This window comes from Saimiri boliviensis, chromosome 5, assembly GCF_048565385.1.
Source record: "Saimiri boliviensis isolate mSaiBol1 chromosome 5, mSaiBol1.pri, whole genome shotgun sequence".
Classification (NCBI taxonomy): Eukaryota; Metazoa; Chordata; class Mammalia; order Primates; family Cebidae; genus Saimiri; species Saimiri boliviensis.
In genome coordinates, this window is record NC_133453.1 from 117108920 (window position 1) to 117124894 (window position 15975).

Here is a 15975-nt window from a genome sequence, read left to right on the forward strand (position 1 = left end):
TTCAAGTAACCACTAGGGATTAAAGAGAATTTTATTGGACCTTCTTGCTGTTATTGTCCAAATTACTATTGGGGCAGGGACATCTGAATCATCATTCAGGCCTTTAGAAGAATCTTCTCTTAAATGAGGCAGGTGAGTCCGTACCTACCACATGGAGGACATGATTCAATTAAGTCAGGCCCCAAAACATTGAATGCGGACAGCATCTAGATGATGGATGTACAGGAAATTCCTGTACAGTCCCGGCATTTCCTTGCCTTTGGGTCACAAAAACCAGCCCTAGCCTGGTGCTGCTTCACAAAGGACTTTGTCCAACTGCAGACACAAAGTGAGGATGAAACAATTTTTATTGTTATTGTCATCATTAATCCTTTCATTAAGGTCTCCTTTATTCGTGTCAATATCCTGCCTTTTTCTCCCCTCCCTCTCTTTTAAATCTCATTCGTTGGGCTGGTTTCTCCAAGCTCTACTAGCTCAAATTTTAATTAAATTGAGTCACAAGCTTTGAATCTCTAATGAGCCCCTCTTCCAAATTCCATTAAAAATCAGAGTTACTGCACTCTCTGTGGTGTTGTTCATTAGCACGGTATTATTTTTTGAATACAGACACCCTTGTTCTGAGCCTTTTTGCTGTTAGTTGATATTCAGATATGAAATTACCCCTTTCTCACATTTTGAAAAGGTGTAAGTGGCAATGGCATCGAAGGTATCAAACTGAAACAAGCAAGAAGTCCATGAGCAGAACCTACCTCATCCTGAGAAAGGATTAGCCATTTATCCTACACCATCAGAGACGGGGGCCTGGGGAGTGGGGAGGCATACTGGGAATCTTTTCAGATGACTGAGAGGTCTCCTTGATACAAGACTTCTTCTGTTCGAACCAGTTAAAAATGATAGTTTCCTAAAATGCATTATCTTCTTAAACAGCGGATCTGAAGCCTAGGTCAATGCTCTCTTGGTGCTTGGGACTCAGCCTCATGATGAGTAAGCAGCTGAGATTTCATAAGGGAGATTCCTCAATCATTGCCTGGATGATCGCCCTGATCTGGAAAGTTGAGGTGCCTCAAACTGGACTTGCAGAAAAGTCTGAAGGAGTGGGGAGCGAGTGGAGAGAGAGTGGGTCCCTGCATTCACTCTTCACCCTGCTGCAGGATGTAAGAGAACCTCAATAATCATCCAGTCCAGTGCCACAGTTTCACAGATTAGAAAGACACGGAGGTATGTGGTCAAGGTCACAATGGAGTTGTGGCAGAGGTGGGCATGGAGCCCATCTGATCCAGAGCCTGTGCTTTTTCTGATCTGAAGCAGGTGGCTCACCATATAGGCAGCTTCCACCAGGCACAGTCAAAACACCCATCCAGTTCTCTGGCACCACAAGGAAGTAGACCATCACGTGGAGACAGAGACAGGAGACAGGACCGTGTGACCATAACCAGATGATCACTCTTACTGGAAGACAATGACATTCTTCTTGGTTCCCTTGTCTAAATAAATTTTCTCATCCCCAGGTTCCCTCCACACATTCACTCTAATGATTATTCACCAATGTTTTATATATTTATTATTCATATAGTCCTTTCACCCAAGTTCATTTTTAAATTGTTTAGCTTTTCAAAGACACATTTTTAAGCATATGCAAACATGAAAGAATCGGCTAATGAACATTCACGTGCCTTCACCCAGGTTCAGGAATCGCCCACTCATGGCCAGTTCTCTCACTTACCTACCACCTGGGTCCCAGCCCAGTCCAGACACTGTGTCACTTCATCTGAAAATGTTTCAGATGTTTCAGTCTGCATCTTTCAAATGCTACCACTGGCTGGGCATGGTAGTTCATGCTTGTAATCCCAGCACTTTGGGAGGCAGAGAGATGGTGGGATCGGGTGTTCGAGACCAGGCTAGCCAACATGGCAAAACCTTGTTTCTACTAAAAATATAAAAATTAGCTATATGTGGTGGTGCACACCTGTAGTCCCAGCCACTTGGGTGGCTGAGGCACAAGAATTGCTTGAACCCGGGAGGCAGAGGTTGTGGTGAGCTGAAATTGCACCACTGCACTCCAGCTTGGGTGACAGAGTGAAACTCTGTCTCTAAATAAATAAATAAATAAATAAATAAATAAATAAATAAAGCTACTGTTGGCCAGGCACGGTGGCTCATGCCTGTAATTCCAGCACTTTGGGATGCCAAGGCCGGCAGATTACTTGAGGTCAGGAGTTTGAAAACAGCCTGGCGTACACGGTAAAACCCCATCTCTTCTAAAACTACAAAAATTAGCCTGGTGTAGTGTTCCATGCCTATAATCCCAGCTACTTGGGAGGCTGAGGCATGAGAATTTCTTGAACCCAAGGAGTGGAGCTTGCAGTGAGCCCAGATCATGCCACCACACTTGAGCCTGGGTGACAGAATGAGACTGTCTAAAATAAAATAAAATAAAATAAAATAAATTTTAAAAGCTACTGTGGTTTGTGTTGTTTTCTAACATTAATTTGCTCTTTAAAAGATAAATGTAGGAATTCTTTCTCCTGCTTTTTTTTTGGTTTACCTTTTTTCCTTTTTCTAGGTTTTTTGGTTTTTTGTTTGTTTGTTTGTTTGTTTGTTTGTTTGTTTGTTTTTGAGATAAGAGTCTCACCCTGTCACCCAGGCCAGAGTGCAATGGTGCGATCTCAGCTCACTGCAACCTCTGCCTCCCAGGTTCAAACAATTCTCCTGCCTCAGCTTCCCGAGTAGCTGTGCTTATAGGAACCCGCCACCACACATGGCTAATTTTTGTATTTTTTGTAGAGAAGGGATTTCACCATGTTGGCCAGGCTGGTCTCAAACTCCTGACCTTGTGATCCGTCCACCTCAGCCTCCCAAAGTGCTGGGATTATAGGCATGAGCCACCGTGCCTGGCCCCTTTATCTAGATTTTTGAGTTGGTCTTTAATTCATTTATTTATGTATGTATTTTTTTCTAAAGAGCTGCAATGACTTTTATTGTAAATTGACAATTTAAAATTGTATAAATTTATGGGTTACAAAGTAATGTCATAAATTGTAGATATAATGTGGAATAATTAAATCAAGCTAGTTAACATATCCAATACCTCAAGTATATTTCTGTGATAAGAACATCAATTTTAAAACGTATAATATTCTATTATTAAGTATATGCATTAAACTGTACAACAGAATTCAAAAAAAGTATAAAACATATTCTTCCTGTCTGAGATTTTGTACCCGTTGACAATCATTAATTTTTCTTTCTTTCCTTTTTTTTTTTTTGAGACAGTCTTACTCTGTCATCCAGGCTGGAATGCAGTGGTGCAGTCTTGGCTCACTGCACCCTCCACCTCCTGGATTCAAGCGATTCTCCCACCTCAGCCTCCCCAGTAGCTGGGATTACAGGCACACGACACCATATCTGGCTAATTATTTTTTGCATTTTTAATAGAGATGGGGGTGTTGCCATGTTGTCCAGGCTGGTCTTGAACTCCTGACTTCAGGTGATCCACACACCTCGGCCTCCCAAAGTGCTGGGACTACAGGCATGAGCCACCCACCATGCCTGTCCTAAAATTTTTATGAGACAAAATATCCATTTCAAAACAGCATCAAAAAGTGAAGGCCAGGCGTGGTGGCTCACGCCTCCAATCCTAGCATCTTGGGAGGCCAAAATGTATTTTTCTGTACTAAAAATAGAAAAGTTAGCTGGGCATGGTGGCGGATGCCTGTAATCCCAGCTACTCGGTGGGCTGAGGTAGGAGAATTGATCGAACCCAGGATGTGGAGGTTGCAGGGAGCCAAGATCATGCCATTGCACTCCAGCCTGGGTGACAGAGTGAGACTCCATCCTGAGGAAAAAAAGAAAGTATTGGTCTCTACTATAAATACAAAAAATAAATAAATAAAATTAGCTGGTCATGGTGGCAAGTGCCTGTAATCCCAGCTATTTGGGAGGCTGAGGCAGCAATTCTGAGGAGAATTGCTTGAACCTGGGAAGCAGGGGTTGCAGTGAGCCAAGACTGCACCATTGCACTCTAGCCCGGGCAACTTCATCTCAAAAAAAAAAAAAAAAAAAAAAAAAAAAAAGAGTGAGCATATTTAACCATTCTCAGCTCACAATAGAGCAAATAGGTCAACAGAATAATAATTCATGCTATTGTATGTATAATGGACTGACAACAAGAGAAAATTCGATGAAGAAAAGCAGAGAGGAACTGTGTCTTGTAAGAATTATAATCGAGGGGCTCCATAATCATCTGGCATCTGTTCAATGTTGTACCTATGGTTAGAAATGTACATGATAGGAACTCCAGGAATCTTACGAATTCTTCTTTTAAGGTCCCGTCAACTGTGGCCACAATGTAACATTTATGCTGAGTTACTCTCTGTAATAAGCAGTCATCTGCATAGGTTCCTTTGTGTGTACATGGTAATTGTTCAAATCTTGGATTCTTGGCGATCCTTAGAGCCACTCGATACTTCTGCCCCAATTTCTCAATTTCAGCCATTACACAATCAATTATACAAGGAATACACTTGGCATACAGACAGTCCATCATTGACTGCACTAAGTCCAGTTTGGCTTTTACGGAAAAGTTGATAAAGTTGGTATCAACAAGGATGTGGTAAGGTGGGCCCAACTGTGTATTATATTGGAAAAATAAGCGAGAAGGATATTGGGGAACTTCTCTTTCCTTTAACGCGCTGGGATCCTTCTTTTCTTTCTTTTTAGTTTTTTTTTTTTTTTTTTTTTTTTTTGAGACAGAGTTTCGCTCTTGTTACCCAGGCTGGAGTGCAATGGCGCGATCTCGGCTCACTGCAACCTCTGCCTCCTGGGTTCAGGCAATTCTCCTGCCTCAGCCTCCTGAGTAGCTGGGATTACAGGCAAGCGCCACCATGCCCAGCTGATTTTTTTGTATTTTTAGTAGAGACGGGGTTTCACCATGTTGACCAGGTTGGTCTCGATCTCTTGACCTCGTGATCTACCCACCTCGGCCTCCCAAAGTGCTGGGATTACAGGCTTGAGCCACCACGCCCGGCTCTTTCTTTTTAGGTTTTAATCTACTTTTTTCTTTAAGCCTCTGATCTCTGAGACTACACATTCGCTTCACGATCGCATACTTCCTTGGGTTCTTTTGCTTCCCCATGGTCACGCCACACTTCTCCTTTAATTCATTTATTTGTATGTTTTTATTTTCATTGATAGAGATAATGTAATGCTATCAATTTCTTTCTGATAACTACTTTACCTGATTCCATAGCGTCTAATACATTTTAATTATTTTTTTAAGATTCTGTAATTTTGTTTTATATTTCTCTTTTGACTCAAAAAAGTACTTAACGGGTAGATCTTTTTCTCTTTCTAAATTTCCAAGTATAAGAGCCTTTGCTTTGTTTTACATTTCTAGTTTTATTGCACTGTGGCCAAAAAATGTTGTTTCTATATAATTTTAGTTTCCTAGAATGTACTGAAGTTTTCTTTGAGTCCCAAGATATGATCAATTACTGTGAAAGCTACATGTATATTCCCTATTAACAGGCTTCAGAATTTGATATAGATCTTTAGATTTATCTTATGGATTCTTCTGTATAGGTCTTCTATATTATCACCAATTTTTATTGATTTCTTTTACTGAGGGTGTTATAAGAAAGTCCCCCTAGTATGGCGTGTAGGTTTACTTCTCCTTTCATCTTTGATAGCTTCTTCTTTGTAAAACAAACAAAAAAAAAAACTGCTGATTGGGTGTGTGAATATTAATAACCTCAACCGAATTGTAGACTTCAGCACAACAGTTTAGGTTTCTTTCAATGTTTTTTATGTGAATTCTACTTTGTTAAGTATTAAAATAACAATCTTAAATTTTTTATTTGTAGTTGCCTGTTATTTCCTTGTCTAACCTTTTATTTAAACTTTTCTGAATTTCTTTGTTTTAAGTGAATCTCCTTTATGATTTCATAGCATTGGGTTTTGCTTTATTAACCAATCTGAAATCTCATGAGCTGTGAGCCAGCTCTGTCCCACTGCCTGCATGTGTGTATATTTCAAGAGTCTTTCACTACGTGGTCTATTTTGTTTGCTCTCTTTTGTTAATGTATCTTTTCATTTTTAGGAAAGTTTGCATTTTTGTTCTGAAGGTTACTATGACTAATATTCTCATATCATACTCCATCTTCGCTGGCTTCTTTAAGCTCTCTTCTTGTCAGTTGGTTCCCTCATCAAAAATACTGAAACGAGCTAGTTGAGTCTTTCTACACCTTCTTTTTGTCTATACTTCAGCATTGATCTAAGTAATATCCTTTTCTTTTCAGTTAATAACTCTAAGAAAATTATCACATTTATTTTATTTTTTATGCCTTTTCCTTTTTTAATGATCATATTGTATCTACATTGTCAGGGTATATAATCATTACATACAATACCATCTCCATTAAAAACTTCCTTTATTTTAGATCCAGAGTAAACATATATTTAATATTTACCATCAGTCCTCACCTTGATGTCTCTTTAGTCAAACAGCCCTTTTGGTTGTTTGAAGTAATTTTCTGACAAATTCCTGAGAAAAGAACCACAAGAATAACATTGCCTCTGTTCTTCCTTAGTAACAATGATTGCTGTGGTCTTTCTTAAACTCAAAGGTTAGTTCACTGAATATAGAAGTCCATAGAGTGTTGCTGTTGAACTCTGATGACAATCTGATTTTCCTTCCCTTAGGGATGAGACTATCTTTTTGTCCGAATTCCCACTGAATTTTTTTTTTCTTTTAAAGTTCAATAGTTTTATTATTCCCTGTCTCAGTGTGGCCATTTTGGGTCAATTTTTCTAGGTATGTGCTGTGTTCTTTCAATATGTGCTTTAAGTCTTTCGTTCTTTAATTTCAGGATTTTTTTTTATTTATGGATTTTGGCATTAGTCCTGTTCCATTTCTTTGGTTGCCTTCTTCGTGAACTCCTCTTACACATAGGTTGGATCTTTTTTCCAATTTTCTGTATCTATTATATTTTATTGAACACTTAAAAATTTCTGCTTCTTCTTGACATTTAAAATTTTCTATTTTTCATCTTCTGTTTGTCTTAAGGCATCATCCACTGTCATTTGTCAGCCTTGTGTTCATTCTAGTTTAGTTTTTATTTCCTGTTTTGTCTTTTACTTCTAATTCTTTTCTGAATGCTACCCTCCCCCGCCCCGTTTTCAAATCTTCCTTTTCTCCAGTGGCTCATTTCCAAGCTTTTCTAATTTATTTTAACGTGGTCCTCTCTATCCTTTAAAATGCTTTTAGCACATTTGAAATATTAGGGTGCTGTTTTACACAGTTTGTGGGCATATCTTTTTAGTCTTCTTTCATCATTTGTGTAGGGACATTATTCTGTTCTTGGTGTGTGTGGGTTTTCTTACAATGACTTTGTATGTATTCTTTGGCAATCCTTTTCTGTTGCTCATTTTGAAGGGAAATGACTTTTATTACTTTTCGGGAGGGTGCATGGGCCATCTTTTCACAGCCCTACTCGCCTTCTTCTGTTATTTTTGTGAAGGAATCAAAAACATCGTCTTCTACTTTGTGGTACCTGCCTCCCCTAATTATTTTCCTTGGACATTTTCCTTCCTTTGCCTCTATTGTCCTTGTCTTGCTTAATTTGAATTCTACCCACAGCAGCTTCTTCTCAGGGCATATTTCGTTTGGTTATGAGTTCCCAGGACTCACCCTGCACCAGTGTTCTTAGATCTTACTGAGGGCGCTGGGTTCTCACCCATTAATTGGATTCTGCAGAGCACCCTTCTAGTTTCAGCCACTGTGGTCAGAGGGGTGTGCTGGGTATTGAGTGAGTACCTGTGGGGTCTTTGGAGTTCTCCTGTTGCCAGGGCCATCAGAGGCCCCTTGTCTTCTTTCTGCACAAATGCTCATAGCAAGCAGGGCTTGTAGCTGACAGTGGTTTGTCCTTTCCTACTCATATTTTGGAGTTTGTGAACATAGCTTTTCACTCAGTTTTGTTGTTGATATAGTTCCTAGGTTTTTAATTTTGCCATCCTGATTGTTATATGTGGGACTTTTAAAACTCCACTGCTACTGCTGTCTTCCCAGAATCCATCCCAAGGCATATGAACATGGCTAGGCTGCTGGTTTCTGATCCTAAACACCTTGAAGACAGGGAGACTGATCATCTGTGTCCAAGAGCAGGGCAGAGAGCACTATAAAAGGATAGCTTTAAAATTTTGTTAACTGAGCATAAAAGTATCACATTATTCCTCTAGATTTAGAAAATACAGAATAGTGTATAGGAAGAAAATTAATATCACCAAGTATGCTACAACCTGAAATAGTAATAACCCCTGTTAACAGTCTGGTATTTTCCCTACAAGTCTTTTACCTAAGGAAATTAAAAAATGTTTCTGTTTATATATATATATATATATATATATATATATATATATATATGTGTGTGTGTGTGTGTGTGTGTGTGTATGTATATGTATATTTATGTATGCATATGTAGAGATATATGAGTGTATATATGTATGTATATACCATATGTACATATACACAGTTAATTGAGATCATAGTGTAACACTGAAATATTTTGTTACAACAACCAGAGACACACTCAATTTACTCTAGGAAAAAGGAAATTATTGTAAAAAAATTAATTGTAATGTTACCAGCAACAGTGGATGCTTTAGGGACTGGAGAGTCCCCTGGTTTCCGTCCTGGGCCACGTGTTCTTCTTTCTAGCTTCTCTATTTCTCTCATGTCTATTTCATTGTAATTTCAGATTTCCATGGTGCATCTTGGCTTCCCTCTACACCATAGTCTTCCAGACTTAGCTTCTACTAGTCATGGGCTCATTTTCTGGACATTTCTTAGTCTAGATTCCCCAGACAGGGCATCTGATTATCCCACCTTATCTCTTCATAGCATTCAGAGGCTCATCTGTTTCCAAACAGCTATTACTCAGAGGAGGCAGTGTTACATGACAGGGAGCAAAGATCCCTAAGGATCTGTAAGGGCTGCAACTGATGCAAGTATAGCAATGCATAACAAGCTATACACACATACACATACTCTGCGTATGTGTATATATAACATATATATATTGCGTATGTTATATACACATCTGTATATGCATATATATATAATATATATATATTGCGGATGCTATATACACATCTGCATATGTGTATATATAACATATATATATTGTTTTGTGTGGTTGGAATTTCTTAGTAATTAATTATAATTCTAGCACATACAGTGAAGCTATGATGCTTTACAATCTTTTTTAATAAGGTAAAGGTTTTTATTTTTTTATTGATACCTATTAGATGTACATATTTTGGGGGTACATGTGATAATTTGATACATTCATATAGTCAGATCAGGGTAACTGGGATATCCATTACCTTAAATATTTATCATTATGCTAGAAATATTAAAATTGTTCCTTTCTAGCTCTTTTGAGATGTACGATCAATAAAGTTAGCTATAATCAGTTGCTGAGTATAGCTAACTTTATTGACAATCTTTATATCCATGATTTGAAAATGGCAAGTCAAAGTTTTTAAACTTTTTTTTTACTGTAAAATATAAAATATGTACAGAAAAGAATGAAATATAAATATACAGCTTAAGAAATTCCTACAGCCTAAACACCCACTAACCAACACCCAGGTCAGGAGACACAGCCCTGTCGGCAGTCAGAAGCCCCCAGCTACCCACCAAACTTCACCAAGCCCCCAGCTTGCTTTGTTGTTCCTGAATCCCCAGTATGACATGACATGTTAGCTGTCAACTTATTTTTCTTTTGGGGAGATACTTTGATCTCCTCATGGTCAAGACAGAGATTGACATCTAACTCTGCAGCCAATCTGTGCCCTGCTGGTTAATTCAAAGGTCTAGACTGAGGGACTTGCTTCTGAAAGCCAAAAGGAAACAGAAATTCCAAGTGAGGGTGTTTCATTCCAGATGTTCCTCATGGAACAGGGATTATTTAGAAGAGTGGTTCTCAAAACTTTGTGGGTCTCAGGCCCAGGGATTGAAATCAGCTCGCTAAAAAGTATCAGTGCCTGTGCTCCAGTCCTAGAGATGCTGACTCAGTAGGTCTGGGTTGGGCCTGGGCAACTGTGTGCTTTTTTTGTTTTGGGGGGTTTGTTTTTGAGACAGAGTTTCGCTCTTGTTGCTCACACTGGAGTGCAATGGCATGATCTTGGCTCACCACAACCTCCGCCTCCCAGGTTCAAGAGATTCTCCTACATCAGCCTCCCGAGTAGCTGGGATTACAGGCATGTGCCACCACGCCTTGCTAATTTTGTATTTTTAGTAGAGATGGGGTTTCTCCATGTTGGTCAGGCTGGTCTCAAACTCCCAACCTCAGGTGATCCACCTGCTTCGGCCTCCCAAAGTGCTGGGATTACACGTGTGAGCCACTGTGTGAGGCCAACTGTATATCTAAAAAGCCTCCCAGGTGAATCAGATGCTCGTGAAGTTCTGTGCATCACTGATTAAGGAGACTGCATCTTTCTCTCTCCAGGATCAGCTACTGATACAGTTGCTTAAGAGGTTAGGTGCAGCCACGGGCCTGCTGCAAGGCTAGAATGCCCTTTGACGAAATGACAACATCCCTGTCTTCAACTGGTCATAAATGTGAAAGACATACTCTATGGATGTTAGTGAAGGTGCTGGTTTCAGAATTAAAGGCACCAGAAATGCTTCAGAGATTTTACCAGAAAACCCTTTGCCAACTTCCTAGTGGTACCTAGAATGCTCAGGGGACTGACTCGGTGCAACGGTGTCTACCTGCTTCTGCCACGGAGGTTTTAGCAATGGCCTCTTCTGGCAAGAGAGGAAAGTTATCCTTCAAATTGATAACCCTACTTGGGAGGCCTATACTGAGGGGAAAAAAGCATTGGAAACACAGGACAAGCATGATGCATGATAATTGTTGGAGTGGTATTCCCTACAACAACAGAGAAATCAACAACGTAAGTGTCAAACAGTCGGGGAAGGCACCACTACAACAAGAGGCATTTCTCATTTTCATAGCCCTCAATCATGAGCAGTTGTTATAACCTTAAAAATGCTTATGTTAAAATGTCAAACAAAAATCAGGTTGTGGTTTTAGAAAAATCAGGTGTGAATACAGCAACATCTAGCATGTAACACGGAAATATTGAAACAGTTCTGTTTTTGGAATGATGGCAGAATTTATAATGAATTTTTTCCTCTTTAATTTGAGGTATCATTATTACAATATTATTTGCATAGTTTTAAAAAGAAGAGTGGTAACGAAAACTTCTCATCATAGGAACCTGAGGGTAACCAGAATGGTACCACATCCTCCAATAGTCTCTAGAACTCAAAGGTCTCCGCCCCTCTCCAAGGGGATCAAGCAGAAGCTGACTGACCCTTGGTCAGAGGCAGGCAGAGGTTATAACTGAGCTGGATGGGAGTGGTCTCTGACTCTGCAATTCTATGATTTTAAGAAACATGTTTGGTTAGATCAGGGTTTCTCAACCTTGGCACTATGGACATTTTGGATCAGATAACTCTTTGTGGTAGGAGGATGTCCTGCGGGTTTTAGGACGTTTATAAGCATCTTCGGCTTCTACTTGCTAAATGCCAACAGGCTCCCTCCCCAGTTGTGACAATCAAAAATGCTTCAGATATTGTCAAATGTCCTTTGGGGGACAAAGTTGGCCACAATTGAGAACCGTTGGATTAGATCAAACAAAAGACAAGTGAAGAGCTTGCGTAGTCTACCAGACATGTAAGAGATTTGGCCTTAACAAAAATATCCTTGAAGTGCTTTGGTTTAAGGAAATGTATGGAGCTAATTTGCATTCACCATTGGCCAGAAGAATAGCATGTCTTCAGAATCCCTAATTTTTCCTTCAAAATCTCCTTGTATTTTTCGCCTATGAACGATGAACATCCCCCACTCCATCCAAAAAGTACAGTAGCTTCTCTTCCCACTGCCATTAAAATATAATATCAAGAAAAGAAATGACAGAGAATTTAAACGTTGGTGCAAAAGCAATATGCTGTGAGAAACTGAATGGGGACACAGGCCACCTGGGTTCTAATCCTGGTTTTGTCATGATTAACCCTGCAGCCTTGGGCAAGTCAATTCTGGGTCTCCACTGCCTCCTCTGCAAAGGTGAGGTATTGGATCAGATGATCTTTCTGCACTCATTCTCACTAGAGGGTAAATGACTAATACAGCAAGCTGTGTTGGCCTTCCAAGAGGTAGCTGTACATTTATTGGAAATAATGCTTTCACTAGGCTAAGAAACAACTCAGCTAAATGCCAGACTGATGGTTAAACATGTGTGGATGATGAGAAAGCACAGATGTTTCTGGAACATACATCCAGCTATGGAATTTCAGACTTTTACAGCTGGAGGATTTGTTAGTGATGACCTTGTCCTAACCTCTCATTTTACAAAAGGAGATTCTGAGGCCTAGAGAGGGGAGGTGACTTGCCCACCTCTTACTGCCCAGTGGCATAATCAAGATGGTGTTTTGAACCCTGGGAACTTGAAGACCTAGGGACAATGACTTTGGGGGAACCATACACATTGCTCAGCTCTGCACACTTTCAGGGTCGCCCATCTGAAACCACTTAGCACACTGATTCATGGCTCCTGCATTTGGCGGAAAGAAAGAATTTATTTCTTGATGCATTTCTACAAACAAGGCCCTTGATAAGCAGGACAAATACAAAAAGAAAGTCAAAAGTAGATAGACGTTGAAAGACGAAAGAAAACTTTATCAGTCCGCATCCAGACAAGAGACAGAAACCATGCAGGATTTTCAATGGGAAAGTTAAGAATTATTAGCCAGTAAGAGGGGAGTGTAGTATCAGGGTGTTGGCTGCTGAGGGTAAAAGGAGAACTTTACAGAGGTGGCAGATACAGCAGGCAGGCACTAACTTAAGGCTAAGTGGAGTGCCCCAGGAGAAGATAAATTTGGGACACCCCACCTGCTCCCCAACCCCCACCACCAAGGATGAGAATCAGACTTTGCGGGAGAGTGTGGGGCTGTCCCCACTGGGGGATGAAGCTTTCCCAAGTGACAGGTGGAGACTGTCCAACAAGAAACACTGCCCCCCTGGGGTGACAGCAACACTTTCCAGGAAGCTGCCTGGAGGAAATGCTGCTGAACTTTCTGAAAAACTGGCTGGGCGATCTGGTGGGATCAAAAGGGGTGCTTTTGAACCCACTGGAAGCCGGGCGACATGCCGGAAGAAACATTGGAAAGCTGCACACAGGGGTTACCACTGCAAATCCTTGAGGGAGGCTGCAGTGGGTGTCCCGAACCCCGCGGGAGCAAGAAGGAAGCAGAGCACAGGGAAACCAGCAGCGAAGCCCTCCCCCTGCAGTGTGCCTCTAGTACCCTCTACTGGCAAAGCTTAGCATCGTGCCAGTTGGCAAAAAAAAAAAATGTTTGCAAGATTTAACTCCAGTATCACAAACGGCGCAATGAAGGATAGATTGGGAGAAGGGGAGCAATAAAGTGATAAATGACACACTCATAACCTGGAACACAATCGCTGAGGCAGTGTTCCCCTTTGGTCCTAGGCATTGTCCCCAAGGACTCAGCCTTTCAAGTTTTCTCACTGTCTTTCTTCCTCCAGATCTTCCCTTATGGCTACACTGGATGATGTTCATGAATGTCATGGAAGCCGAAAACAGTCCTGCTTGGGTCTCAGAAGCTTGGGGTATTAGACAGGAAAGGTCACTTGGCTAGGCTGACCTCTGGTCCAGGTTTGCACCTGCTGTCCCAACAGCTGTCCTGTTAGTGCTCCCTCTCATTCTCACAAGTGTCCTGCTCAGGTGATAAATTACACGGTTCCCTAAAGGCAACCAGCATCAAGTCCAGTCCCCTGACTTTACAGATGAGGACCCTTCCTACACTGATGATAAACAAGAGACTCTGTGGGGATGAGGGGAGGGCTGGACTTGGCTTTACTGTGCAACTTTGGCTGGTTGCTAAACCTCTATCTAAAATGGTAGGTAGAGTGAGATCATGTGTGCAGAGTATCAGGCATACACTCCAGAAATGGCAACTCTTCTACTTTTCTTTTCTTCTTCGTTTTTTTTTTTTTTTTTTTTTTTTTTTTTTTTTTTTTTTGAGATAGAATCTTGCTCTTGTTGTCCAAGCTGGAGTACCATAGTGCGATCTAGACTACACCAGGAGGTAAAATGAGATCATGTGTGCAGAGTATCAGGCGTTGATCATGACCTGAGGAATGGGATGTGCCAATCTCGGCCATGTGGCTCTTCCATTTGCCCACCTCCCCAATCCGTCTCTCGCATTCCAGCCTGTCTTCCAGACACAAACAACAGGACACATTTATAACAGTGGAGCACGACACCCTTTCAAACTAGACACTGCTAACAGAAAAGTTCCAGAGTGCAAATCTCAATTTGTTTGATAAGTAGGATCAGGGCTGTGAATACCCAGGGATTATTGCTAAGCAAGAAGAGAATATTGAGCACTCTCTACAGTTCCTGCTTCTCTCTCCTCAAAGTCCCTCTTCCTGATGGCTGCCAGAGGCTTACAGCCAGCAGCCAGGAGCAAACATTACTCTCTGGGTAGGCAGGTCCTGCTCAGGTGCACCTATTCCATGGGAAAGAGCATCCCACGATCTCCACCTAGTGGCCAAGCTATAGAACACACTTCCTGGCCAATTGTTGATCAACCTGTTAGGCCACTACCCTGAGGCCATTTATGAAAGAAACCCAGGCTAGGACCTTCTCTACAGGTGACCTGATGGCGGCTGCTCCTGGAGGCTGATCGAAAGCACGTGTCTCTCTCAGGCCACACTTTGACATGGCATGAGAGACTTCTCTGCCACATTTGCTGCCATGGATCCAGGACAGGTCACTCCAGGGTTTCTCAGTGGCAAAACTCTGAACATTTGGGGCTGGATAATTCTTTGTTGAGGGTGGGGGTGAGGCCATCCTGTGCAGTGTGTGATGTTTAGCAGCATCCCTGGCCTCCACTTACGAGACGTCAGTAGCAATCTGCTCAGTTAGGACAACAGAAAATGTCTCCGGATGTTGCCGAAGTCCTTTGCAAAAGAGGCAGGACACAAAATCACCCCCAGCTGAGAATTACTTGGCTACTCAACCAGGTAGCTGTTCATTTAACAAGCATTTCAGTTCTTAGCAAAATGGCAAGGCGGGCAGTGGTGACTCTGTCCAAGTCAGACCAACAGCAATCCCTGGGCACCCACAGTGTGTAGGACTCTAGGAAGCAGTGATGAATCAGCTACAAGTCTCAGTCCTCCAGAACCCAGCCCCCCATAAAGTTTTGGCCACAAGCTCCCCCATCTTCTGTGCTCAAGCACAGGCACACATATTTTGAGTTCACATGAGGTTCAGGTGAGTTCATGTGGCCTCTATCTCAGAATCCAAAGATCCCTGGAGTAATCATAAGAACAGCTACTATTGTTTTCAGCATCAAATACATGTCCAACCCTGTGCTCAGTGCTTCTGCAACTTCAGTCCTCACTACAACTCTGAGAGGTGGTGCCCTTTTACAAATGAGAAAACCGAACCCAAGATAGGGTAACTTACCCAAGGCTTTGGTGCTTATACATGGTAGAATGTCGTTTGGGACTTGGGTTCCACACAGCCCTTCCGTAAGCTGTTACTGTTCCCAGTGAGCTGCTTCCTTGGACATCATTTAGAACCTGTCATCAGCAGCTCATGGTTTAGGCTTCGAGAAAGGTCTCCTTTTTCTCTGCTTCCAGCATGCTAATTTTGCTTTTTTGAGCAAGCTAATGACATCTCAAGGAAAGGGACCATGTCTTTTGCTTTCCTTGGGCTGCTTTCAGAGAAAAGCATGGTGCTTGGCCCGTAGGTGCTCCAAAGCGCCAGCAGGTGCACACAGGCAGTCCCCTTCCACCAAGAGCAGGGTGGCTTAAAATTATGACTGCCCTGCCTAGAAACCTCCTTGGCCTCTTTTCCTCGGAACCATAGCTAATGAAG

The 15975-nt window shown here is 41.5% G+C and overlaps 1 pseudogene; it reads right to left on the reverse strand.

The window, feature by feature from the left end:
- Positions 1-4189: 4189 nt before the first annotated feature.
- LOC101045063 (rRNA-processing protein FCF1 homolog) lies at positions 4190-5137 on the reverse strand (annotated as a pseudogene).
- Positions 5138-15975: the final 10838 nt, after the last annotated feature.